The 26,862-nt window shown below is 51.7% G+C and overlaps 1 protein-coding gene across 1 annotated transcript in view; it reads left to right on the top strand.

Annotated features, from left to right (window-relative positions):
- The first annotated feature begins 476 nt into the window (after positions 1 to 476).
- Positions 477 to 26,862, top strand: part of GRAMD1B (GRAM domain containing 1B) — a 662,311-nt gene continuing 635,925 nt past the window's right edge. Inside the window, exon 1 of the mRNA XM_063943811.1 lies at positions 477 to 570. The gene's annotated coding sequence lies outside the window, so the exon portion shown is untranslated. The remainder of the gene's footprint in view (positions 571 to 26,862) is intronic.

Below are 26,862 nucleotides of genomic sequence, written 5' to 3'. Positions count from 1 at the left end.
AAGAGAGGAGAGAGAGAGAGAGAGAGAGAGAGAGAGAGAGAGAGAGAGAGAGAGAGAGAGAGAATTAGAGCAGATTAGAGGGAGGAAAAGGAAAGGAGAAAAGAGAGACAGAGAGAGAGAGAGAGAGAGAGAGAGAGAGAGAGAGAGAGATAGATCACCAGCTAGTTGCCCTAGAGGAAGTCACATTAGTGCCTGGGGGAGGTAATTAATTATTATTGGCCACCCCCACTCTGAGGGGTATGAGGCGGAGTCACAATGCACAGTGCGGGCCCAGCCCCAGGTCACATACAGTCACCGTACACTCCCTGGCGGCCGGTCACCAATCGCAGCACCGCTGTCCAGTATAAAGCTGTAACCCAGCAACCTGATTGGTGCATAGCTGGCGGTATGCGCCAATCAGAGCGACGGCGGGCGGCTCTTCGGTAGCTGGCAGTGTGGGCCGGACGAAGCAGCGGCCGCCTCTCCTCACGCTTTCCCGCCATGAGCTGGGCGGACGGGTGACAGTGACACCGTGTGGCCGGTGATGGATGCGGCAGCAGTGGTGATCCTGAGAGGTTATTACCGTGCGAGGTGAGGCAGCCGGGCCCAGCTCCCCAGCACCATACTACCTCTACACTGTCACCCCCCCCCCCCCCCCCCCCCCCCCCCCACACACACACACACACACACACACACACACACACACACACACACACACACACACACACACACACACTGTGACACACATATACAACAATGTGACACACACATATACACTGTGACACACATATACAACAATGTGACACACACATATACACTGTGACACACTGACACACATAAACACTGTGACATACACATATACACACTGACACATACACTGTGACTCACACTGCGACACACACACATATACACTGACACACACATACACTGTGACAAAAACACATATACACTGACAAACACACATATACACAGTGACACACATATACACGACACACATACACACTGACACACACATATACATTATGACACACACATACACTGACACACATATACACTGTGACACACACATACACTCTGACACACATATACACTATGACACACATATACACTGACACACACTTACACATACACTGTGACACACACATATACACTGTGACACACACATACACACTGACACATATACACTGACACCCACACACACACATACACTGTGACACACACACACACACACACACACACACACACACACACACACACACACACACACACACACACACACTGACACACACACACACACACACACACACACACACACACACACACACACACACACTGACGTACATACACTGTGACACACACACACACACACACACACACACACACACACACACACACACACACATACACTGTGACACATACACACTGACACACACACACACACACACACACACACACACACACACACACACACACACACACTGACACACATATACACTGTGATACACAAATACACTATGACAAACACATACACTGTGACACACACATACACTGTGGCACACACACATACACTGTGACACACACACTGTGACACTGACACACATATACACTGACATACACTGTGACACACATACACTGACACACACACACACACACACACACACACACACACACACACACACACACACTGTCACACAAAAATATACACTGTGAGACAAACATAGACACTGTGACACACTGTGACACATATACACACTGACACACATACACTGTGACACACACATATACACTGTGACACACACACACATACACTGTTACGCACACACTGACACACATACACCGTTACACACAAATTTTAGTATACACTGTTACACAATTACACTCACAAATATACACTGTCACACATGCACACATATACACTCATATATACACTGTTACGCTCATAGACTGTTATACAGACACATATACACATTACACACACATGTACACTGTCATAGACATACATATATACTGTAATGTGTGCGCAGACATATACACTGTCACACACATATACACTATTACACATGCACATGCACACATATATACACCTACATACATGCACTGTCACACACATACATTGCCATGCACACATAGGGGGGTATTCAATTAGTGCCGTTTCTTCGACCAGTCGAAATAACTGCTCTTTTCGCCTATTTTTAGGTCGAATTTCCACTCCACCTATTTAATGCCTGCGCCGTTTTCTCGACTGGTCGAAAAATCCACACGGGCGAAAACCACGTGGCTTGGCAAATACGCCGCCAATCCATGTGTTTCGTTGAATTTGTGGGCGTTTTCGACAGTTTTTAGGTCCATTTTCGTCCGTGCCGATTCAACATCCCCCCGCCCCCCCCCCCCCCCCCCCCAAAGAGGCACGGGTGAAAATGGATTAAAAAACTGGGGCGAAAATGCCCGTTATTGAATACACTGAGGTCAAATTAGTGCTGATTTTCCGTCTGTCGGAAAATTCGGCACTGCTTGAATATACCCCATATACACTATTTCTCTCTCACACACACACATACACTATCACATATATACTAACATATGCACTGTTACCAACACACATATACTCTGTTACACACATATACACACACTCAGAGACACATACATTGCTATATGGACACACACATTGTTACATACATTGTTGCTGACAAATATGATGTTACATACATACATTGTTACACACACATACATATTACAAAGGTGGAACTTGTACTGAAGTTGTGGGAAGTGTATACTGCGCTCGGCTCTGTCCGGATCGTTGGGGGGCGGGCTGCGGCGGCTGCATGACATGCCACGCAGCCGCTGCGATCCAGGACGCGTTGGGTAGCGGCCTACCAGTGTGCAGGAGCTGCGCTGGCAAGGAACTACTCGCTAGGTGCAAAAGCATCGCCTCCGTGTAATGCTGTTGCACCTGTGCGGGGGAGGGCCTGACATGCGGGGCGGATTAGCCCTGTGCTGGCCCCCCCCCTGCATGTCAGAGTAAATTAGCACATCTACGATCAGATCTGAATTACCCCCTTATTCAGTAAATATTGCAAAATTTGCAAATCGCAATCTGGCCGATTCAAACAACTATGCATGCACAGCGTTCGCATTGCATACGTGCGAGTAATAATAGCGGCAGAAAATGCGTACACACTGTGATCACAATGCAACCGCTGTTTGACTGACAGGAAGCCGACGTCTCTGGGCGGAAACCTGCTGTTTTCAGGGTGTGTCTGAAAAAACGCAGGCGTGTCCAGGCGTTTTTAAGTAGGGCTTCTGACGTCAGTGATGACCACTTCCAGCCTCTTGTGTCGGAAGAATTGTGGACGACCTTGCCTGGCGCAAATGGGAAAAATCTCTGAAGTTACGATAATTACGTATGGTTCTGCGAACATCCGCATATTGCGATGCATTCACAATTTCTACGATGGGCGTATTTTCTCAATTTCTTGGCGGAAACTATTTGATCGCAGCAATTGCTTTTCAGCAGAAATTGCAAAATCCTTACTGACTAAGGAGGTCATACCAAGTTGATCGCTCGCTAGCCCTTCGATCGCTATTTTTTGCAGCACTGCGATCAGATAGTCGCCGCCCCTTAGGGGAGTGTATTTTCGCTTTGCGAGTGTGCGATCGCATGTGCTGCCGAGCTGTACAAAAAAGTTTTGTTCAGTTTCTGAGTAGCTCTGGACTTACTCAGCCGCTGCGATCACTTCAGCCTGTTCTTGTCCGGAATTGACGTCAGACACCCCACCTGCAAACGCTTGGACACGCCTGTGTTTTTCCAGAAAACGGGTCAGTTGCCACCCACAAACGCCTTCTTCCTGTCAATCTCCTTGCGATCGGCTGTGCGAATGGATTCTTCGTAAAACCCATCGCTCAGCAACGATCCGCTTTGTACCCGTGCGACGTGCCTGCGCATTGCGGTGCATACGCATGTGCAGTTCTGACCTGATCGCAGCGCAGCGGAAAAAACTAGCGTGCAATCAGGTCGGAATGACCCCCTAAGTTCCCAAATCCTGAGCAGGTTGGGTTGCACCGTACGGAACCCGACATACGTTGTGGTCTTTGCGTCAGCTGCTAATCTTGGCCGGCCCTGTCCATCCACTGCTAGAGAGGAATAATTCATTATCTCCTTGCTGGTGTATCTTTGTACTGCCGTGTGGTATATACAGGCGCAATCATTCTCATTTTCCAGCTAAGTACGGGCCCAGCTTGCGTCATCTGCGGCCATTCATCTCCTAAATGTACAGCCGTTAACTTCCACACTGACATAAACTCTCCCGCAGAACGTCACACAGCACTCGGATTGTATACTGTCCCGGCTGAACGTTCTGTGTGAACTAGGTATGTGTAATGGGGGTCATTCCGAGTTGTTCGCTCGCTAGCTGCTTTTAGCAGCATTGCACACGCTAGGCCGCCGAAAGATTAGCAGAATTGCGAATAGAAATTTCTTAGCAGTTTCTGAGTAGCTCGAGACTTACTCCTCCACTGCGATCAGTTCAGCCCGTTTCGTTCCTGGTTTGACGTCACAAACACGCCCTGTGTTCGCCCAGACACTCCTCCGTTTCTCCAGACACTCCCGCGTTTTATCCTGGCACGCCTGCGTTTTTCCGCACACTCCCAGAAAACGCTCAGTTTCCACCCAGAAACACCCCTTTCCTGTCAATCACACTCCGATCACTTCATTGATGAAAATTCTTCGTTCGGACGTGAGTAAATTTACTAAGTTTTGTGCTAAAATACTTAGTGCATGCGCACTGCGTACCATGCGCACGCGCATTTTTGCCTTAATCGCTCCGTTGCGAAAATCGTCAACGAGCGAACAACTCGGAATGACCCCCAATGTCTGTTACAATTACTGTGATTTCCATCTATCTTGTATGGATTGCTACCTACTTAAACTGCAGCGGTTCATGTGATAAATTGCCGTTCCTATCTCCAAGGACAGACAGCAGCCGTACATCGCATTTCCGTCATTAAATTCCCCCATCCAGTGTTGGATGCATCATTATATGTCCTGCCAAGATTGAATTTTCTTATTTAATATACTGCTAATAACATCTGATTAGTGACCGGCAGCTAAGATTCTTAGTTTAGATATCAGGGAGATTTATCATAGAGAAGTAATCTGTTCTCCGAGAGTTATGCGTTTGCTGTGGCTGGAAGTTCATTGCGTGTGTAAATATATTCCATACATTGCATGTCAGATTTATGGAGGAGGACAGCGCTCTTGTGGGACCGCGGCAGTCGTTCCGCCACAATAAAATTGCCCTAAAAGCATATAAAACAGGTTTAAATCTCCGCTCTGCTGATGTGACCTTGTGACTGCATTGTGTGCGCCTGGGGCATCTCATTAGAGTGTGAGCTGTTTTGGACAAGGACTTGCTGTGTGTGCACAAATCTGCTCCCCACACACACACACACACACACACACACACACACACACACACACACACACACACACACACACACACACACCTATCTATCTAGCTATCTATCTAGCTATCAATCTATCTATTTTTTCCTGTAATATAGGTGGTCATTCCGAGTTGATCGCTAGCTGCATTCGTTCGCTGTGCAGCGATGAGGCAAAAAAACGGCACTTCTGCACATGTGTATGCTGCGCAATGCGCACGCACGTCGTACTATTACAATGAATGATGTCGTTTCACACAAGGTCTAGCGAAGCTGTTCAGTCGCACTGCTGGTCGCAGGATGATTGACAGGAAGAGGGCGTTTCTGGGTGTCAACTGACCGTTTTCAGGAAGTGTTTGAAAAAACGCAGGCGTGCCAGGAAAAACGCAGGCGTGGCTGGGCGAACGTAGGGCGTGTTCGTGACGTCAAAAAAGGAACTGAACAGTCTGAAGTGATCACAAGCGCTGAGTAGGTTTTGAGCTACTCTGAAACTGCACAAAAAAACTTTGCCGCCGCTCTGCGATCCTTTCGTTCGCACTTCTGCTAAGCTAAAATACACTCCCAGTGGGCGGCGGCCTAGCGTTTGCACGGCTGCTAAAAACTGCTAGCGAGCGAATAACTCGGAATGACCATCCATAATGCTGTGTTCTCCGTTATGTATCCACCATGAGTGTTCTTATATGGTGCTCCTATACAGATGGAGCCCTCTTCATCTTTGCATTTAATAGGATTAATGCTGTAATGACTTAATCCCCTGTTGTATTGTTCTCTCTGTATTGTATTGCAGCTGAGAACAATAGATGAAAGGCTTATGCTAATAACCTTGGTGCACCTAGGCACAGCAGAGAAGGCTAGATGAGCATGGCTCCATCTGTAGCTATACGTTCATTGCTCACTGAGATGTTTTATCTTTGCCGTATCCTCCTGCATTTACCTGTGGATGTCCCGTCAGACTCCGCTCTATGTACTTCTTTCCTTTTACCTTCCGCTCCCCGCTGTGACTTGTCACGCTGTCATTGCACTTGCAAAGCTCGTGGGATTTAATCCGTGGTTGTTGTTTTGTTTTTTTCAAAATGAAACCTTTCATCTATTTTTTTTCTTTTTCTAATTCTGTTTCCATTTGCTGTTAATGCATTTCACATATAGCACCGTCTGTTAGCGCGTGGAAAAGAAAGCCTGCTTCACCGCGGTCGAGGACCAAGGGTTAGTATTTAGAGTATACTGCCGCGCTCTATACCCGTTAATGCAGTTGGATTTATGAGGGTTTTTTTTTCTTTGCAAAATCATTGAATATTGTGACATTATCCAAGCATAATAGCAAATATAAAGTGTGACATTTCTTAGGCGAGGACTTTCTGGATATACTAGTGCTGTTGCCGTGTGCTACAGACTAAATAGTGCTCACGCTAGGCTGTTTTAGCAGGGCGCCGCGCCCTGCCCGATTTTTTGAGGGCAAAATCCGCCCTGCCCTTTCTGCGGCGCCCTGCTAAAACAGCCGTCCACTTCCTGCCCTCCCAGCACACTACGGAAGAGAGATTGGGGGAAGCCTAGCACCTCCCTAGGTGCTGGGCATGCCCCCAACAGTGACGCCACTGGCCGCCCACTCCCCCTGGAGTAACGTCTGTAGGCAGCACCGCCCACTTAAATGCCATTCGATGGCCACGCCCACTAATTTGCATGACCACTCCCCCTTTTTGGGCGGGCGCACGCACACATATGCCCCCGCAGTCCTGCGCCCTGACCTCTACAATTTCTAGAGGGAATACTAACTAAATATATACTAGATAGATTTCTCTTACGTCCTAGAGGATACTGGGGTCCATTTACTACCATGGGGTATAGACGGGTCCACTAGGAGCCATGGTCACTTTAAGAATTTGATAGTGTGGGCTGGCTCCTCCCTCTATGCCCCTCCTACCAGACTCAGTTTTGAAAATGTACCCGGAGGAGCCGGTCACGCTGAAGGAAGCTCCTGAAGAGTTTTCTGCATTTATTTTATATGTTTATTATTTTCAGGCAGGGCTGGTTGGCATCAGCGGGAACGGCCCAACCTCTTGAAGGGTTAATGGTCCCGTTCCCCGCTGACAGGACACTGAGCTCCTGAGGGACCTATTCGCAAGCCCCACCACGGCGAGCGTACATTCCTGCAGCATGCCGCCACCCCTAGCAGAGCCAGAAGAATGAGAGTGGTGAGTACTAAGCCGGCGTCCCGGCTAGCGAGGCGCCGGCCATTATGGCGGCATGAGGGTATGGAGACGCACGGCATCTAAACGGGGCGTAATGCGTCTCTGGACACAGTACACAACTGTGTCCCTGTACACTGTACACAGTACCCACACTGGCACCACAACCGTAAAACGGTTCTGCTCCATTTTAAGCACCAGATTCCTCAGCCAGTATAAAAAAAGCGGGAAGACCGTGCACCATTGAAGGGGCGGGGCTTCACTATGAGAGGATCCAGCAGCTCACCAGCGCCGTTTTCCCTCTGCAGTGGACACAGACGCTGACAGGACAGGGACGCGCAGCTCCTCCAGTGTGACTCCAGATTTGAAACTCCAGATATGAAACTCTTGTAATCTTCCTTAATTTGAGAGCTCCCACTTTTACCCCCTTTTTACTGCGCAATAACCCGGGTCGCGGCTGGGTGGAAAAGTGTCTTGTAAAAACAACCCAGGTACAGTTACCCAGGAGATCTTACTGGGTCAGATCCGGGTAGCCTTCAGCGTAAGCGCTCTGACCCAAGTCATCAGACCCAGGTCACGCTAACACTAAAGGGGTTCATTCCGAGTTGATCGTAGCTGTGGTAAATTTAGCACAGCTACGATCATTCACACTGACATTCGGGGGGACGCCGAGCACAGGGCTATTCCGCCCCGCATGTCAGTGCTGCCCCCCCCCCCCCCGCAGAAGTGCAAAGGCATCGCACAGCGGCGATGCCTTTGCACTTCAAGAGTAGCTCCCGACCAGCGCAGCTTTAGCGTGCTGGCCGGGAGCTACTGGTCGCTCCCCGGCCCGCAGCGGCTGCGTGTGACGTCACGCAGCCACCGCAGCTCGCCCCCCCAACGCAGGCGTGGCCGGACCGCGCCCCCTAAACGGCGGCTTAACGCCGCAGTCCAACCCCCTCTCACCCAGCGGCGATCGCTAGGCAACGACGGATGGCATGCGCAGTTCCGACCCGATCGCTGCGCTGTGACAAACTGCAGCGAGCGATTAGGTCGGAATGACCCCCCATAGAGATAACCGGATCACTGGCGCTTAGAGATGATGTCATCTCTGGCAGAACAGAAAGACTGCACATGGGGATGTTTACTGTATGTCCGTGTCGTCTGCTGCTGTAGCTACGTTTATATACCTTGTACTTGTCCTATATTGTCTTCCCCTATAAGTCACTATTTTCCTGTTTTGATTATTCGTTTGCGTACTGTAATTGGGCGCTGCGGATCCCTTGTGGCGCTGCATTTTGGTGGAAAAAAGGTGTATTACTCATGTCCTTCACTCCGGCTAAATGCCCACCATATACCTACAGATGTGTTACCCGAGTGACTCCTGTTCTTGCAGCCACTCGCTCAGTGCTTAGTAGTTTATAACTGAATGCAGCGACAGCACAACCTGACTACACCGTAACAAATCTGTAACTCCGCTCTCCTGCTCTGCTATTACCGATGTAAAACAAAGGCTCAGACCGTTGCAGATTTGCTGCATCATATCTGGCCTGACCCGCTCACAAAGTGCCAGATGTAAAACATCCGTCTTGGTTTTGTTCAGTACAGAAATAAGTAGTAAATAAATGGAGGTCAATTTATATATAAGACCGGTAGAGAATTGCATGTGCTCACTGAAGTGGAAGAACTCGGCGAAGATTGAAGACGGAGTGTGGTGAGGGGCGGCCTCGGAACATCTTACTAACAGAAGCTGCTGGGAGTCACACTGTAAAACTCCATAAAAGGTTAGATACAGCCAGAGATGTGGTGTGATGCCCAGGCAGGCAGATCTGTGTGCGCTTCACCCAAATGTAGCCTCCCGGGGGTACGACCTCTCTCACTTTCTCTCTTAATTGGTCATTTAGCCACAGGTGCTTTGTAGGTTTCCTAGCTCTGACCTCTATACATATATATATATATATATATATATATATATATATATTTTTTTTTTTTCCTCCTACGTCCTAGAGGATGCTGGGGTCCACATTAGTACCATGGGGTATAGACAGGTCCACCAGGAGCTATTGGCACTTTAAGAGTTTGAGAGTGTGGGCTGGCTCCTCCCTCTATGCCCCTCCTACCAGACTCAGTTTAGAATATGTGCCCGGAGGAGCCGGTCACAGCTAGGGGAGCTCTCCAGAGTTTCCCTAGAAAAGTTTTATTTAGAGTTTATTATTTTACAGGGAGGCTGCTGGCGACAGCCTCCCTGCAGCGTGGGACTAAGGGGGGGGAGCAGTGTCCGCCCTGCGGGGTCTGAGCCACTTAATCCGCTGACAGGACACTGAGCTCCTGAGGGGTCAGATCGCTCCCCGCCGCAGGGGATCGCTCGCCCCAGCAGCATGCCGCCACCCCCTTACAGAGCTGAAGAATCGGTGGCGAGTGAGACACCGACCCCCCTAGCAAGCGGGGGGTCTGTGTGAAGATGGCGGCAGCAGGGTAGGAGCGCAGTATTAACTGCGCTCCGGGAGGCTCAGCGGTACATGGTGCGGCGCTGTGAGGGGCCAAAGCCTGTCGGGGTCCTCGGATTTAAATGTATTTTAATTAGACCTGATAACAGTTCTTCATTGTGTTGTGCAGGCTGCTACTATATCATTGTGAGAATGTTCCGTATTGGTCTGCGCATGTGATGAGACGTCTGTCAGTGTTTGCGGCGGTTTCTGAGCGCCTACACCTCCATTTCCAGCCGCGTGTACATGTTCTGAGTGTGTGTGTGGCAGCTGTTATATTACACGACTGCTGCACTGTTACAGAGGAATGACGGTCAGAATGCCGCATATGATTGGTGAAATGCTCAGAGTACGTCACCATGAACGAGCCGTCAGTGTGTACTGCGCTCATAATCTGCATCCGCCTGTGTGAGTGAGTGTATGATCCGCCTCGGGATGCTGAGGGTTTAGTAATGTGCATATAGCACCGCATGCAGAGCTGAAGGTATGGCTGTAAGCGGAGCATGTCTTGTGTGTTTCACAATGCGGGTGTTACAGAGCGGAAAGTGTCTCAGTCACATAACCGGGCTGAAATGGGGCGTTCTCACCTGGGCATAGTTCACTTCAGTGAGGATATTTAGATGCAGCCATGAGGTATTCAGAGTTGAATGGAAGCACAAATACAGTATGGTAGTGTGCATGGATGGTGACGATCGTGAGAAGCAAACAAGTATAGAGTCCACCCCAGCTCTCTACCCTTTATTCCACACAAGGGAATCGTTGGCCTGAAGAGAAGGTTCTGGGATCGGAGGCCTGAAGAGGAGGTTGTGGGATCGGAGGCCTGAAGAGGAGGTTGTGGGATCGGAGGCCTAAAGAGAAGGTTGTGGGATCAGAGGCCTGAAAAGAAGGTTGTGGGAGCGGAGGCCTGAAGAGGCGGTTCTGGGATCGGAGGCTTAAAGAGGAGGTTGTGGGATAGGAGTTCTGAAGAAGAGGTTGTGGGATCGAAGGCCTGAAGAGGCGGTTCTGGGATCGGAGGCCTGACGAGGAGGTTCTGGGATCGGAGGCCTGAAGAGGCGGTTCTGGGATCGGAGGCCTGAAGAGGCAGTTCTGGGATCGGAAGCCTGAAGAGGCGGTTCTGGGATTGGAGGCCTGAAGAGGCAGTTCTGGGATCGGAGGCCTGAAGAGGCAGTTCTGGGATCGGAGGCCTGAAGAGGCAGTTCTGGGATCGGACACCTGAAGAGGCAGTTCTGGGATTGGAGACATGAAGAGGCAGTTCTGGGATCGGAGGCCTGAAGAGGCAGTTCTGGGATCGGAGGCCTGAAGAGGCAGTTCTGGGATCGGACACCTGAAGAGGCAGTTCTGGGATTGGAGACATGAAGAGACAGTTCTGGGATCGGAGACCTGAAGAGGCAGTTCTGGGATCGGAGACATGAAGAGGCAGTTCTGGGATTGGAGACATGAAGAGGCGGTTCTGGGATTGGAGGCCTGAAGAGGCAGTTCTGGGATCGGAGGCCTGAAGAAGTTGTTCTGCATTTGGAGGCCTGAAGAGGCGGTTCTGGGATCGGAGGCCTGAAGAGGCAGTTCTGGGATCGGACACCTGAAGAGGCAGTTCTGGGATTGGAGACATGAAGAGGCAGTTCTGGGATCGGAGGCCTGAAGAGGCAGTTCTGGGATCGGAGGCCTGAAGAGGCAGTTCTGGGATAGGACACCTGAAGAGGCAGTTCTGGGATTGGAGACATGAAGAGGCAGTTCTGGGATCGGAGACCTGAAGAGGCAGTTCTGGGATCGGAGACATGAAGAGGCAGTTCTGGGATTGGAGACATGAAGAGGCGGTTCTGGGATTGGAGGCCTGAAGAGGCAGTTCTGGGATCGGAGGCCTGAAGAAGTTGTTCTGCATTTGGAGGCCTGAAGAGGCGGTTCTGGGATCAGAGGCCTGAAGAGGAGGTTCTGGGATCGGAGGCCTGAAGAGGCAGTTCTGGGATTGGAGACCTGAAGACGAGGTTCTGGGATCGGAGGCCTGAAGAGGCAGTTCTGGCATCGGAGGCCTGAAGAGGAGGTTCTGGGATCGGAGGCCTGAAGAGGCAGTTCTGGGATTGGAGGCCTGAAGAGGAGGTTCTGGGATCGGAGGCCTGAAGAGGAGGTTCTGGGATCGGAGGCCTGAAGAGGCAGTTCTGGGATCGGAGACGTGAAGAGGCAGTTCTGGGATCGGAGGCCTGAAGAAGAGGTTCTGGAATCGGGGGCCTGAAGAGGCGGTTACTGATTATACATCAGTTTCCCCCAGTGGAGCTTACAATCTGTATTCCCTACCACTTGTGCACACATATAAAACTCTGTTTTGCATAGGTGACTATAGATTGGAGTCAGAGAAGCAATCTGCGTGATTGTAAGACCCCAATACAGCGAGGAGTATTCTCATCACAGCACCGTAATATCACTCAGCAGATGAATCCTTATTTATGATTATTGGCTGATGGCCCACTGCATGTACAGGGTAATGTATGTGCCAGACACATGATTCATCATTAAGGGGGAAGATGGATGGGAAGGAGGCAGAGATTGTAAGGAAAGAATATTGCCACGAGTAGAATTAGAATACTACAAGGCCACGCAGGTCAGGAGTGAGGTTATGGTGGTAAACGCCTTCCCCGGCAGGGATTAACCCTTACATTGTATTGCTGAACGCTGGTCAGGTGAGCCCAGATCAGGTATTGCTTGATGGATACCAGTCAGTAAAACAGTTACTAACATCTTCCTTACCGGAATCTGTTCAGTAGAATCAGCAACTAAATTCTGACTGAACAGGAAGAAAAAATTGTCATTAACCCTTTGTGCCAAGTGTCATAATCTTTATTGCAGTCACGTGTCTATCACTGGATGGTGAGCCCCCATAGGGTGCAGTCAGGTGTCTATCACTGGGTGGTGACCCCCATAGGGTGCAGTCGTGTGTCTGTATCACTGGATGGTGAGCCCCATAGGGTGCAGTCATGTGTCTGTATCACTGGATGGTGAGCCCCCATAGGGTGCAGTCATGCGTCTGTATCACTGGATGGTGACCCCCATAGGGTGCAGTCATGAGTCTGTATCACTGGATGGTGAGCCCCCATAGGGTGCAGTCACGTGTCTGTATCACTGGGTGGTAAGCCCCATAGGGTGCAGTCATGTGTCTGTATCACTGGGTGTCGGGCCCCATAGGGTGCAGTCACGTGTCTGTATCAATGGATGGTGACCCCCATAGGGTGCAGTCATGTGTCTGTATCACTGGGTGGTGACCATCATAGGGTGCAGTCATGTGTCTGTATCACTGGGTGGTGACCCCCATAGGGTGCAGTCACGTGTCTGTATCACTGGGTGGTGACCCCCATAGGGTGCAGTCATGTGTCTATCACTGGATGGTGACCCCCATAGGGTGCAGTCACGTGTCTGTATCACTGGGTGGTGACCCCTATAGGGTGCAGTCACGTGTCTGTATCACTGGCTGGTGACCCCCATAGGGTGCAGTCATGTGTCTGTATCACTGGGTGGTGACCATCATAGGGTGCAGTCATGTGTCTGTCACTGGGTGGTGAGCCCCCATAGGGTGCAGTCACGTGTCTATCACTGGATGGTGACCCCCATAGGGTGCAGTCATGTGTCTGTATCACTGGATGGTGAGCCCCCATAGGATGCAGTCACATGTCTATCACTGGATGGTGACCCCATAGGGTGCAGTCATGTGTCTGTATCACTGGGTGTCGGGCCCCCATAGGGTGCAGTCACGTGTCTGTATCACTGGGTGGTGAGCCCCATAGGGTCCAGTCATGTGTCTGTATCACTGGGTGTCGGGCCCCATAGGGTGCAGTCATGTGTCTGTATCACTGGGTGTCGGGCCCCATAGGGTGCAGTCATGTGTCTGTATCACTGGATGGTGAGCCCCCATAGGGTGCAGTCACGTGTCTGTATCACTGGGTGGTGAGCCCCATAGGGTGCAGTCATGTGTCTGTATCACTGGATGGTGAGCCCCATAGGGTGCAGTCATGCGTCTGTATCACTGGATGGTGAGCCCCATAGGGTGCAGTCATGCGTCTGTATCACTGGATGGTGAGCCCCATAGGGTGCAGTCATGTGTCTGTATCACTGGATGGTGACCCCCATAGGGTGCAGTCATGTGTCTGTATCACTGGGTGGTGACCCCCATAGGGTGCAGTCATGTGTCTGTATCACTGGGTGGTGACCCCCATAGGGTGCAGTCATGTGTCTGTATCACTGGATGGTGAACCCCCATAGGGTGCAGTCACGTGTCTGTATCACTGGGTGGTGACCCCCATAGGGTGCAGTCATGTGTCTGTATCACTGGGTGGTGACCCCCATAGGGTGCAGTCATGTGTCTGTATCACTGGATGGTGACCCCCATAGGGTGCAGTCACGTGTCTGTATCACTGGGTGGTGACCCCCATAGGGTGCAGTCATGTGTCTGTATCACTGGGTGGTGACCCCCATAGGGTGCAGTCATGTGTCTGTATCACTGGATGGTGACCCCCATAGGGTGCAGTCACGTGTCTATCACTGGGTGGTGAGCACCCATAGGGTGCAGTCACGTGTCTGTATCACTGGGTGGTGAGCCCCATAGGGTGCAGTCATGTGTCTGTATCACTGGGTGTCGGGCCCCATAGGGTGCAGTCACGTGTCTATCACTGGGTGGTGAGCACCCATAGGGTGCAGTCATGTGTCTGTATCACTGGATGGTGAACCCCCATAGGGTACAGTCATGTGTCTATCACTGGGTGGTGAGCCCCATAGGGTGCAGTCATGTGTCTGTATCACTGGGTGTCGGGCCCCATAGGGTGCAGTCATGTGTCTGTATCACTGGGTGGTGAGCTCCATAGGGTGCAGTCACGTGTCTATCACTGGGTGGTGAGCACCCATAGGGTGCAGTCATGCGTCTGTATCACTGGGTGTCGGGCCCCATAGGGTGCAGTCATGTGTCTGTATCACTGGATGGTGAGCCCCATAGGGTGCAGTCACGTGTCTGTATCACTGGGTGGTGAGCCCCATAGGGTGCAGTCATGTGTCTGTATCACTGGGTGTCGGGCCCCATAGGGTGCAGTCATGTGTCTGTATCACTGGGTGGTGAGCCCATAGGGTGCAGTCATGTGTCTGTATCACTGGGTGGTGAGCCCCATAGGGTGCATCCATGTGTCTGTATCACTGGATGGTGAGCCCCATAGGGTGCAGTCATGCGTCTGTATCACTGGATGGTGACCCCCATAGGGTGCAGTCATGTGTCTGTATCACTGGATGGTGAACCCCCATAGGGTGCAGTCATGTGTCTGTATCACTGGATGGTGAACCCCCATAGGGTGCAGTCATGCGTCTGTATCACTGGATGGTGAACCCCCATAGGGTGCAGTCATGTGTCTGTATCACTGGATGGTGAACCCCCATAGGGTGCAGTCATGTGTCTGTGTCACTGGGTGGTGAGCCCCCATAGGGTGCAGTCATGTGTCTGTATCACTGGGTGGTGACCCCCATAGGGTGCAGTCATGTGTCTGTATCACTGGATGGTGAACCCCCATAGGGTGTAGTCATGTGTCTGTATCACTGGATGGTGACCCCCATAGGGTGCAGTCATGTGTCTGTATCACTGGATGGTGAGCCCCCATAGGGTGCAGTCACGTGTCTGTATCACTGGGTGGTGACCCCCATAGGGTGCAGTCACGTGTCTGTATCACTGGGTGGTGACCCCCATAGAGTGCAGTCACGTGTCTGTATCACTGGATGGTGAACCCCCATAGGGTGCAGTCACGTGTCTGTATCACTGAGTGGTGACCCCCATAGGGTGCAGTCATGTGTCTGTATCACTGGGTGGTGACCCCCATAGGGTGCAGTCATGTGTCTGTATCACTGGATGGTGAGCCCCCATACGGTGCAGTCACGTGTCTGTATCACTGGGTGGTGACCCCCATAGGGTGCAGTCATGTGTCTGTATCACTGGATGGTGACCCCCATAGGGTGCAGTCATGTGTCTGTATCACTGGATGGTGAGCCCCCATAGGGTGCAGTCACGTGTCTGTATCACTGGGTGGTGAGCCCCATAGGGTGCAGTCATGCGTCTGTATCACTGGATGGTGACCCCCATAGGGTGCAGTCATGTGTCTATCACTGGATGGTGAACCCCCATAGGGTGCAGTCATGTGTCTGTATCACTGGGTGGTGAGACCCATAGGGTGCAGTCATGTGTCTGTATCACTGGGTGCCGGGCCCCATAGGGTGCAGTCATGTGTCTGTATCACTGGGTGGTGAGCCCCATAGGGTGCAGTCACGTGTCTATCACTGGGTGGTGAGCCCCCATAGGGTGTAGTCATGTGTCTATCACTGGGTGGTGAGCCCCATAGGGTGCAGTCATGTGTCTGTATCACTGGGTGTCGGGCCCCATAGGGTGCAGTCATGTGTCTGTATCACTGGGTGGTGAGCCCCATAGGGTGCAGTCACGTGTCTATCACTGGGTGGTGAGCCCCCATAGGGTGCAGTCATGTGTCTGTATCACTGGGTGGTGAGCCCCATAGGGTGCAGTCATGTGTCTGTATCACTGGGTGGTGAGCCCCATAGGGTGCAGTCACGTGTCTATCACTGGGTGGTGAGCCCCCATAGGGTGTAGTCATGTGTCTATCACTGGGTGGTGAGCCCCATAGGGTGCAGTCATGTGTCTGTATCACTGGGTGTCGGGCCCCATAGGGTGCAGTCATGTGTCTGTATCACTGGGTGGTGAGCCCCATAGGGTGCAGTCACGTGTCTATCACTGGGTGGTGAGCCCCCATAGGGTGCAGTCATGTGTCTGTATCACTGGGTGGTGAGCCCCATAGGGTGCAGTCATGTGTCTGTATCACTGGGTGTCGGGCCCCATAGGGTGCAGTCATGTGTCTGTATCACTGGGTGGTGAGCCCCATAGGGTGCAGTCATGCGTCTGTATCACTGGGTGTCGGGCCCCATAGGGTGCAGTCATGTGTCTGTATCACTGGATGGTGAGCCCCATAGGGTGCAGTCATGTGTCTGTATCACTGGGTGTCGGGCCCCATAGGGTGCAGTCATGTGTCTGTATCACTGGATGGTGAGCCCCATAGGGTGCAGTCACGTGTCTGTATCACTGGGTGGTGAGCCCCATAGGGTGCAGTCATGTGTCTGTATCACTGGGTGTCGGGCCCCATAGGGTGCAGTCATGTGTCTGTATCACTGGGTGGTGAGCCCCATAGGGTGCAGCCATGTGTCTGTATCACTGGATGGTGAGCCCCATAGGGTGCAGTCATGCGTCTGTATCACTGGATGGTGACCCCCATAGGGTGCAGTCATGTGTCTGTATCACTGGATGGTGAACCCCCATAGGGTGCAGTCATGTGTCTGTATCACTGGGTGGTGACCCCCATAGGGTGCAGTCATGTGTCTGTATCACTGGATGGTGAACCCCCATAGGGTACAGTCATGTGTCTATCACTGGGTGGTGAGCCCCCATAGGGTGCAGTCACATGTCTATCACTGGGTGGTGACCCCCATAGGGTGCAGTCACGTGTCTATCACTGGGTGGTGAGCCCCATAGGGTGCAGTCATGTGTCTGTATCACTGGGTGGTGACCCCCATAGGGTGCAGTCATGTGTCTGTATCACTGGGTGGTGACCCCCATAGGGTGCAGTCATGTGTCTGTATCACTGGATGGTGAACCCCCATAGGGTACAGTCATGTGTCTATCACTGGGTGGTGAGCCCCCATAGGGTGCAGTCACATGTCTATCACTGGGTGGTGAGCCCCCATAGGGTGCAGTCATGTGTCTGTATCACTGGGTGGTGAGCCCTCATAGGATGCAGTCACATGTCTATCACTGGATGGTGACCCCATAGGGTGCAGTCACATGTCTATCACTGGGTGGTGAGCCCCCATAGGGTGCAGTCACATGTCTATCACTGGGTGGTGACCCCCATAGGGTGCAGTCACATGTCTATCACTGGGTGGTTAGCCCCCATAGGGTGCAGTCATGTGTCTATCACTGGGTGGTGACCCCCATAGGGTGCAGTCACATGTCTATCACTGGGTGGTGAGCAGTGGCGTAACTAGAAATTTTTCTCCCCCAAGCCAAAAAATTCTTCGGCGCCCCCCCCCCCCCATAATTGGCACTAGGAAAGGGATAATCATGTGCGCGCCGAAGGCGCGCGGCGCCAAAAAGGGGCGTGGTTTTGTTTAAATGGGCGCGGCTTTGCATAAAGAGGCGTGGCATTGCAGGAATAGACTACCTTATACCCCAGTTTTGCAACCAGTTTTGCCCAGACGTTAGCCACCACAGGAAAGAAAAATAATCCTGATTCATGCCCCTTCCATTATTTGTCATTTTTCCTCCTTATAGTAATGCCCAGTATACATTATGCCACATACTGCAAAGGCCCTCAGACATTATGCCACACACAATAATGCACATGACACAATATGCACACACCGTAATGCCCCCGACACATTATGCCACACACCGTAATGTCTGTGACACATTATGACAGGAATCGCAATGCCCGTTATACATTATGCTACACACTGCAATGCCCCTGATACATTATAGCACATACCACAATGCCCATGATATAGTATACCACACACCGCAATGTCCGTGATACATTATGACACACACCGCAATGTCCGTGATACATTATGACACACACTGCAATGAACCTGAGACATTATACCACATACCACAATGCCCATGATATAGTATACCACACACCGCAATGTCCGTAATACATTATGACACACACCGCAATGCCCGTTATACATTATGCCACACTGCAATGACCCTAAGACATTATACCACATACCACAATGCCCGTGATATAGTATACAGACACCGTAATGCCTGACACATTATGCCACACACCGCAATGCCCATTATACATTATGCCACACACTGCAATGACCCTGAGACATTATACCACATACCACAATGCCCGTGATCTAGTATACCATACACCGTAATGCCTGTGACACATACCGCAATGCCCGTTATACCCTATGCCACACTGCAATGCCCCTGAGACATTATACCACAATGCCCGTGATATAGTTTGCCACACACCGTAATGCCTGTGACACATTCTGACACACACCGCAATGTCCGTGATACATTATGCCACACACCGTAATGCCCATTACACATTAAGTCCTACATTAAGGCTTCTAATTACTTTTAAATTACCTGCTCGTTGCCAGGGGTTTCATGCTCTTGGTTCCATGCACGGTGCCAGGGGTTTTCATGCTCAGGGTGTCATGCTCGTTGCCAGGTGTTTCATGCACTCGGTGTCATGCTCGTTGCCAGGGGTTTCATGCACTGGGTGTCATGCTCATTGCTAGGGGGTAGTGCTTGTTGCTAGGGCTGTGCTCCCAGTGCCACATATGTCCTCAGTGCCAGATATTCCCCCACGGTGCCAGGTACTCACATGCCCCCAGTGCCAAATATAGCCTCTCCCCCCAGTGCCACATATGCCCCCAGTGCCAGATATTCCCCCACAATGCCAGGTGCTCACGTGCCCCCAGTGCCAAATATAGCCCCCCATGTGCCAGGTACACATACAGTGCCATATATGCCCCCTCAGTGCCCCCCCAGTGCCATATATGCCCCCTCAGTGCCTCCCCAGTGCCATATATGCCCCCTCAGTGCCCCCCAGTGCCATATATGCCCCCTCAGTACCCCCCAGTGCCATATATGCCCCCTCAGTGCCCCCCCAGTGCCATATATGCCCCCTCAGTGCCCCCCAGTGCCATCTATGCCCCCTCAGTGCCCCCCAGTGCCATATATGCCCTCAGTGCCCCTCAGTGCCATATATGCCCCCTCAGTGCCCCCCGCAGTGCCATATATGCCCCCTCAGTGCCATATATGACCCCTCTGTGCCCCCCCAGTGCCATATATGCCCCCTCAGTGCCCCCCAGTGCCATATATGCCCCCTCAGTGCCCCCCAGTGCCATATATGCCCCCTCAGTACCCCCCAGTGCCATATATGCCCCATCAGTGCCCCCCAGTGCCATATATGCCCCCTCAGTGCCCCACCAGTGCCATATATGCCCCCTCAGTGCCATATATGCCCCCTCAGTGCCTCCCCAGTGCCATATATGCCCCCTCAGTGCCATCTATGCCCCCTCAGTGCCCCCCAGTGCCATATATGCCCTCAGTGCCCCCCAGTGCCATATATGCCCCCTCAGTGCCATATATGCCCCCTCAGTGCCCCCCGCAGTGCCATATATGACCCCTCTGTGCCCCCCCAGTGCCATATATGCCCCCTCAGTGCCATATATGCCCCTCAGTGCCACCCCAGTGCCATATATGCCCCCTCAGGCCATATATGCCCCCTCAGTGCCCCCCCCCTGTTCCATATATGCCCCCTCAGTGCCCCCCCAGTGCCATATATGCATACCTCCCGCAGTGTCCCGCGATGGGGGGGGCAGTTGGGAGGCTCCTACAGTCACTACTCTGCATAGCAGAGCAGTAATGAATAGACGCTGTGCGCATGCGCACAGCGTCTATTCAGCGCAGACAGTGGGAGAGAGGGCATGCCAGCAGCTCACAGAGCGCTGGGCATGCCCCCTCAGTGACGAAACGGGGGCGTGGCCCGCGATCGCGGGTCCTCCGCGAAGCCACGCCCCCTTTTCATATGACACGCCCCCCCGACACGCCGGAGACTCAGAGGGACACAGGAGAGGCGCACGCTGTGCCCTCCGTGTCCCTACTTCACAGCGGGGGGCTAGTGACAACAGATTGACAAGCGGACGTTCGTCCGCATGTCAATCTGCTCTAAATCAGTGGCGGCGCCCCCGCAGCCCCTCGCCCCCAAGCCACCGCGAGGGCTGCGGGGGCAGTAGTTACGCCACTGGTGGTGAGCCCCCATAGGGTGCAGTCACATGTCTATCACTGGGTGGTGAGCCCCCATAGGGTGCAGTCACATGACTATCACTGGGTGGTGAGCCCCTATACAGTGTAGTAATGTGTCTGTATTATATTTGGAAGTGCTGTCATACATATAGAAGTGAAGCACTGTTTTCCTAAAAAGGTCCTATAGGTTTGGTACTTAGTATAGGGATGGCCATCGACCATCGATAATATGAAATCATTGATGGTCCATGACCGATGGGGGAGAACCAGATGGTTTTCCACCATCGATGATAAAGAGCTATCAAATATTTTTTTACATTTTTTCTCCAGGGTGTCAGGGACTCGGAGCATAGCTCCGCCCCCTGACACATGCAAAGCCTCACCCCCAGTCCCTGATTGGCCCGCGGCTAGCTCAATAGTAAAGTAATGGTGACCATCGATGGGCAAAACCATCTATGGTTGCCTTACAGATTGTTTCCCACCATCGAGGTTATCCACCGATGGTAACCATCGATGGATGACCCACCGATGGCCATCCCTAACTTAGTATATTTCTCTGACGTCCTAGTGGATGCTGGGAACTCCGTAAGGACCATGGGGAATAGCGGCTCCGCAGGAGACTGGGCACAAAAGAAAAGCTTTAGGACTACCTGGTGTGCACTGGCTTCTCCCCCTATGACCCTCCTCCAAGCCTCAGTTAGATTTTTGTGCCCGACCGAGCTGGGTGCAATCTAGGAGGCTCTCCTGAGCTTCTTAGGAAAAGTTAGTTTTAGGTTTTTATTTTCAGTGAGACCTGCTGGCAACAGGCTCACTGCATCGAGGGACTAAGGGGAGAAGAAGCGAACCTGCCTGCTTGCAGCCAGCTTGGGCTTCTTAGGCTACTGGACACCATTAGCTCCAGAGGGACCGAACACAGGCCCAGCCTCGGAGTCCGGTCCCAGAGCCGCGCCGGCCCCCTTACAGAGCCAGAAGCAAGAAGAGGTCCGGAAAATCGGGGGCAGAAGACATCAGTCTTCACCAAGGTAGCGCACAGCACTGCAGCTGTGCGCCATTGCTCCTCATGCACCACACGCTCCGGTCACTGATGGGTGCAGGGCGCTGGGGGGGGGCGCCCTGAGCAGCAATATAAACACCTTGGCTGGCTAAAATACATCACATATAACCCCCAGGGCTATATGGATGTATATTAACCCCTGCCAGATTCCTGAAAAAAGCGGGAGAAAAGTCCGCCGAGAAGGGGGCGGAGCCTATCTCCTCAGCACACTGGCGCCATTTTCCCTCACAGCTCCGCTGGAAGGACGTCTCCCTGACTCTCCCCTGCAGTCCTGCACTACAGAAAAGGGTAAAACAAGAGGGGGGGGCACTAATTAGGCGCAGTATAATATACACAGCAGCTATAAAGGGAAAAACACTCTGTATGGTGTTATCCCAACATATATATATAGCGCTCTGGTGTGTGCTGGCATACTCTCCCTCTGTCTCCCCAAAGGGCTAGTGGGGTCCTGTCCTCTATCAGAGCATTCCCTGTGTGTGTGCTGTGTGTCGGTACGACTGTGTCGACATGTATGAAGAGGAAAATTATGTGGAGGCGGAGCAATTGCCTGTAATGGTGATGTCACCCCCTAGGGAGTCGACACCTGAGTGGATGAGCTTATGGAAGGAATTACGTGAAAGTGTCAGCTCTTTACAAAAGACGGTTGATGACATGAGACAGCCGGCTACTCAGCTTGTGCCTGTCCAGGCGTCTCAAAGACCATCAGGGGCTCTAAAACGCCCGCTACCTCAGATGGCAGATACAGACGCCGACACGGATACTGACTCCAGTGTCGACGATGAAGAGACGAATGTGACTTCCAGTAGGGCCACATGTTACATGATTGAGGCAATGAAAGATGTTTTACACATTTCTGATAGTACAAGTACCACTAAAAAGGGTATTATGTTTGGTGAGAAAAAACTACCTGTAGTTTTTCCTGCATCTGAGGAATTAAATGAAGTGTGTGATGAAGCGTGGGTTTCTCCCGATAAAAAACTGATAATCCCTAAAAAGTTATTGGCATCATACCCCTTCCCGCCAGAGGATAGGGCACGTTGGGAAACACCCCCTAGGGTGGATAAAGCGCTCAAAATGTATATACACTCACACGGATGTTATACTGCGACCAGCAATCGCCTCAGCCTGGATGTGCAGTGCTGGGGTGGCTTGGTCGGATTCCCTGACTGAAAATATTGATACCCTGGATAGGGACAGTATATTACTGACTATAGAGCATTTAAAAGATGCATTTTTATATATGCGTGATGCACAGAGGGATATTTGCCGACTGGCATCAAGAGTAAGTGCGCTGTCCATATCTGCCAGAAGAGGGTTATGGACGCGGCAGTGGTCAGGTGATGTTGATTCCAAAAGGCATATGGAAGTATTGCCTTATAAAGGGGAGGAGTTATTTGGGGTAGGTCTATCGGACCTGGTATCCACGGCAACTGCTGGGAAATCCACATTTTTACCCCAGGTAGCCTCTCAACATAAAAAGACGCCGTATTATCAGGCGCAGTCCTTTCGGCCCCATAAGGGCAAGCGGGCGAAAGGCTCCTCATTTCTGCCCCGTGGCAGAGGGAGAGGAAAAAGGCTGCAGCAAACAGCCAGTTCCCAGGAACAGAAGCCCTCTCCCGCTTCTGCCAAGTCCTCAGCATGACGCTGGGGCTCTACAAGCGGACTCAGGCACGGTGGGGGCCCGTCTCAAGAATTTCAGCGCGCAGTGGGCTCACTCACAAGTGGACCCCTGGATCCTTCAGGTGGTATCTCAGGGGTACAAATTGGAATTCGAGACGTCTCCCCCTCGCCGTTTCCTAAAGTCTGCCTTACCGACGTCTCCCTCCGACAGGGAGGCGGTATTGGAAGCCATTCACAAGCTGTATTCACAGCAGGTGATAATCAAGGTACCCCTCCTGCAACAGGGAAAGGGGTATTATTCCACGCTGTTTGTGGTACCGAAGCCGGATGGCTCGGTGAGACCTATTTTAAATCTAAAATCTTTGAACACTTACATACAGAGGTTCAAATTCAAGATGGAGTCACTCAGAGCGGTGATCGCGAACCTGGAAGAAGGGGATTGTATGGTGTCTCTGGACATCAAGGATGCTTACCTCCATGTCCCAATTTACCCTTCTCACCAAGGGTACCTCAGGTTTGTGGTACAGAACTGCCACTATCAGTTTCAGACGCTGCCGTTTGGATTGTCCACGGCACCCCGGGTCTTTACCAAAGTAATGGCCGAAATGATGATACTCCTTCGAAGGAAGGGAGTTTTAATTATCCCTTACTTGGACGATCTCCTGATAAGGGCAAGATCCAAGGAACAGTTGGTAGTCGGAGTAGCACTATCTCAAGTAGTGCTGCGGCAGCACGGTTGGATTCTCAATATCCCAAAATCGCAGCTGATCCCGACGACACGTCTTCTATTCCTAGGGATGATCCTGGACACAGTCCAGAAAAAGGTGTTTCTCCCGGAGGAGAAAGCCAGAGAGTTATCCGAGCTAGTCAGAAACCTCCTAAAACCAGGCCAAGTATCAGTGCACCAATGCACAAGGGTCCTGGGAAAAATGGTAGCTTCCTACGAAGCAATCCCATTCGGCAGATTCCACGCAAGAACATTCCACTGGGACCTGCTGGACAAATGGTCCGGATCGCATCTTCAGATGCATCAGCGGATAACCCTGTCCCCAAGGACAAGGGTGTCTCTCCTGTGGTGGTTGCAGAGTGCTCATCTTCTAGAGGGCCGCAGATTCGGCATTACAATGCTCTAAGCCAAGCAAGACCTCTGCTTCAAGGTCAGCCGGTGCTGATCCAGTCGGACAACATCACGGCAGTCGCCCACGTAAACAGACAGGGCGGCACAAGAAGCAGGAGGGCAATGGCAGAAACTGCAAGGATTCTTCGCTGGGCGGAAAATCATGTGATAGCACTGTCGGCAGTGTTCATTCCGGGTGTGGACAACTGGGAAGCAGACTTCCTCAGCAGACACGACCTCCACCCGGGAGAGTGGGGACTTCACCCAGAAGTCTTCCACATGATGATAAACCGTTGGGAAAAACCAAAGGTGGACATGATGGCGTCCCGCCTCAACAAAAAACTGGACAGGTATTGCGCCAGGTCAAGGGACCCTCAAGCAATAGCTGTGGACACTCTGGTAACACCGTGGGTGTACCAGTCAGTGTACGTGTTCCCTCCTCTGCCTCTCATACCCAAGGTGCTGAGAATTATACGGCGGGGAGGAGTAAGAACTATTCTCGTGGCTCCGGATTGGCCAAGAAGGACTTGGTACCCGGAACTTCAAGAGATGCTCATAGAGGACCCGTGGCCTCTACCTCTGAGAAGGGACCTGCTCCAGCAGGGACCCTGTCTGTTCCAAGACTTACCGCGGCTGCGTTTGACGGCATGGCGGTTGAACGCCGGATCCTAAAGGAAAAAGGCATTCCAGACGAAGTCATCCCTACTTTGATAAAAGCCAGAAAGGATGTAACCGCAAAGCATTATCACCGCATCTGGCGGAAATATGTTGCGTGGTGCGAGGCCAAAAAGGCCCCGACGAAGGAATTTCAACTGGGTCGATTCCTGCATTTCCTGCAAACAGGAGTGTCTATGGGCCTAAAATTAGGATCCATTAAGGTCCAGATTTCGGCCCTGTCGATTTTCTTTCAGAGAGAACTGGCTTCAGTGCCTGAAGTCCAGACGTTTGTTAAGGGAGTGCTACATATACAGCCTCCTTTTGTGCCTCCAGTGGCACCCTGGGATCTGAATGTTGTTTTGGGTTTCCTAAAATCACATTGGTTTGAACCACTCAACACTGTGGACTTAAAATATCTCACATGGAAAGTGGTCATGTTGTTGGCCCTGGCTTCAGCCAGGCGTGTGTCCGAATTGGCGGCTTTATCCTGTAAAAGCCCTTACCTGATTTTTCATACGGACAGGGCAGAATTGAGGACTCGTCCTCAATTTCTCCCAAAGGTGGTTTCAGCGTTTCATCTGAACCAGCCTATTGTGGTACCTGCGGCTACTAAGGACTTGGAGGACTCCAAGTTGCTGGACGTTGTCAGGGCCCTGAAAATATATGTTTCCAGGACGGCTGGAGTCAGAAAATCTGACTCGCTATTTATCCTGTACGCACCCAACAAGCTGGGTGCTCCTGCTTCTAAGCAGACTATTGCTCGCTGGATTTGTAGTACTATTCAGCTTGCGCATTCTGTGGCAGGCCTGCCACAGCCAAAATCTGTAAAAGCCCACTCCACAAGGAAGGTGGGCTCATCTTGGGCGGCTGCCCGAGGGGTCTCGGCTTTACAACTCTGCCGAGCTGCTACTTGGTCAGGGGCAAATACTTTTGTAAAATTTTACAAATTTGACACTCTGGCTGAGGAGGACCTGGAGTTTTCTCACTCGGTGCTGCAGAGTCATCCGCACTCTCCCGCCCGTTTGGGAGCTTTGGTATAATCCCCATGGTCCTTACGGAGTTCCCAGCATCCACTAGGACGTCAGAGAAAATAAGAATTTACTTACCGATAATTCTATTTCTCGTAGTCTGTAGTGGATGCTGGGCGCCCATCCCAAGTGCGGATTATCTGCAATTGTACGGTGTGATTGGTGTGGCTGGTATGAGTCTTACCCGGGATTCAAAATCCTTCCTTATTGTGTACGCTCGTCCGGGCACAGTATCCTAACTGAGGCTTGGAGGAGGGTCATAGGGGGAGGAGCCAGTGCACACCAGGTAGTCCTAAAGCTTTTCTTTTGTGCCCAGTCTCCTGCGGAGCCGCTATTCCCCATGGTCCTTACGGAGTTCCCAGCATCCACTACGGACTACGAGAAATAGAATTATCGGTAAGTAAATTCTTATTTTTTGGATTGTGGGTTGAAACCGGAGTAGCCGGAGAAGACCCACGTATGCACAGGCAG

Source organism: Pseudophryne corroboree, chromosome 10, assembly GCF_028390025.1.
Source record: "Pseudophryne corroboree isolate aPseCor3 chromosome 10, aPseCor3.hap2, whole genome shotgun sequence".
Lineage (NCBI taxonomy): Eukaryota > Metazoa > Chordata > Amphibia > Anura > Myobatrachidae > Pseudophryne > Pseudophryne corroboree.
Note: the sequence above shows the minus strand (reverse complement) of the source record. Positions and strands in the feature narration are given on the sequence as shown.